Below are 2,630 nucleotides of genomic sequence, written 5' to 3' on the forward strand. Positions count from 1 at the left end.
CTCCCACCGTGCTGCTGATGGGAGCTCAAGGCGAGACCCCTCCCCAGGTCTAGATGCCGGGGTGTCTGCCGATGTTCTCAAACGCTGGGGCATCTGAGGTAGTCCTCTGAAGCCGAACTTCTGGGATTGTAACACACAAGCGAATCACCCAGGGGCCTTGTTAAAACGCAGGTTCCTACTGAGAGGTCCAGGCTGGGCCTGTCTGACGCCCCGGGTGACCCAGGGCTGCAGGCCCACAACCAACCATGCGAGGGAGCAGTAGGGGAGCCAGGCTGACCGGCCTGGAGCCCAGGGGTCTCCACCTCAGCTGTGCATCCCTGTGGAACTTCACAGGTAGTTCCAGAAATTCTGATCTCCTTGGTCTGGGTGTAGCCTGGGATGGGATCTCCTGACCTCAGTTCGTCAGTGATTCCAACGTGTGGCCTGGGTCGAGGATGCCCTGCATGAACGGACTGGTCCACTGGCTGTGGCTCTTCCACCCACGCCACAGGCTCCTGCCCACCTGGTGAAGACCTGGCCTCACCCCCATAAAGAGCCCCATTACCGCTTCCTTCCGCATGGTTGGAGCCAGGGTGAGAGCTGCTGTGAGGCCTCGGGCACCGCCAAGTGTAGCAGAGAGCAGGGTTCGTGCACAGACGTGCCGGCAGCTGTGGACCTGGGTCGGAGACCCAGGCGGCTCTCACCCTCCCCTCCCCCGCGCAGCGGGTCTCACGCCACCCTGCGGGTTGGCAGGCCGATCGGGGGCAGCTTATGTCAAGCACCCGGTTCGGTGAGAGACCCGGTAACTGGTTGCTCTTACTCACAAGCACAGTGGCCAGAGGCCTGCACAGCCAGTGGCAGAGGACTCGAGGGGCTGAGAGTTCAGGTCAGTGTTTGCCAACGGCACCCAGGCTGGAAGGCCCCTGCGGTGAGCGCAGGCCCTTTGCACTGCCTGCCCTTGGTGCAGCGTAGGACTTACAGCTGCCAGGACCTGCCGGGGAGCCAGGCCCTGAATGGCTTCCCTTTAAAGACTCCAACGGTGAAAAACTAAACATTTTAGAATTGAAGGTGCTCTTTGGAATGGACTTTTTGTGCGTTTTGAAGTGAAAGAAACTCATTTTCAAAAACTGAACTCAAACAGCCTTCATTTGATAACCGAGGTGTGTGGAATAAACCCCACGTCAACGGGAAGCCAGGAGATGGTGGGTGTATTTGCTCATGATGAGAAGGCAACTTTGTAAGCAATTCTTGGGCGGCTTGTCTGTGCTGTACAGCTCGGGAAATAGTCACGCTGGTCCCTTGGACAGGACAAGCAATTCCAGCAGCCGCCACCTTGCAGATACTAGTTTGGGGCTGTTTGGGGGCTTTCTGGGAGGGGGTGTTGTAGTGGTATTTGCTTAGTGGGGAGTGACAGTGTCTGAGAGGGAGAGAGACAGAGAGAGAGAGAGAGAGAGAGAGAGAAGGAAAAGCAGAGAAGAGGGGACAGTGTGACGGCAGATTGTAAACGGCGCGGTCCAGAATCCAGTGTCTGGGAAATGGGGTTCCTACATCCAAGCCCCACCCCAAACTATGCTGCCTTTTTTCTGTTCTCCTTCCTTTTCTTTCTTCCCTCAAACCTGTAATTTTTTTAAATTACAGAAGTCTCAAATACTGCACACGTCTAAGAGGAGAAAGTGGACATCCATCTTTCTGCCCAATCCCTCCAACAGTGGTTCTCATCTTTCAGTATAAGAACCGCCTAGAAAACATGTTAAAAAGCAAGTATAACCGGGACCCAGCCCCAGAGCAGGTGATTTACCGGGTCTGGAGCGGGTCTGAGAAGCTCCCCGCTCAGCCAGCTGCCGCACCCGCTGCCGGGATTCTGCCCCAGGCCCAGGTGCTGGGGTTGGTCACAGGCATGTGCCCCTCCTTCACCGATGCACACACACGCATACAACACATAAGCGTGCTATGTGACGTGGAAAACACGCACAGAACACACACACACACACACACACACACAGAGGCAGGACCACACCACAGACTGTGTGCAGCTCTCCCAGCCTGCCCACGGAGCCCCGACCCGTGGCCCATCCCTCACAAACCCAGCACCTCCTGCGAGAACATGCTTGCGGGCTGCTTTCTGCAGTCCCGGACTTCGACCCCTCTCTACCTCACAAAATCTGCCCACATAGAATCAAATAAAGCCACACCTCGTGGCAGTGACACGCTGGAAGCTCCGGCTGGGCTTTATCTGCAGTTGGCAGTAGATAAGGCTCTGCTGCCCTGCAAGCGGCCTTGAACCTCTGCTGCCTGGTGATTTTGTGGGCAGTGGATACTCCAGTGGGTATTCTTTGTGCCTTGCCAGGCAGCACACAACAATGAGTTCTCTGAAAGAACCGGCTCCGGGGCTCCAGGGACCACGTGAGATTGCAGAAGGAGCACAGATCCTGAGGTCAAGCAGGTCTGAGCTCAGATCAGCTGTCCCTTGCACCGGCTGTAAGTATGGGGACGAGTCTGCCTCTGCGCCTCAGTTTTCTCACCTGTCAAATGGACACAGCAGTGCTCCACCCACAGTTACATCGTAAGGGTTCAGTAAAAGGACACAGAGGGAACTTTACCCAGAGCCATGTTTCAGCAAATTCACCCGGTTGCAGCTATTCAATGAGCAC

The sequence above is a fragment of the Delphinus delphis genome, chromosome 10 (genome assembly GCF_949987515.2).
Source record: "Delphinus delphis chromosome 10, mDelDel1.2, whole genome shotgun sequence".
Taxonomy (NCBI): Eukaryota; Metazoa; Chordata; class Mammalia; order Artiodactyla; family Delphinidae; genus Delphinus; species Delphinus delphis.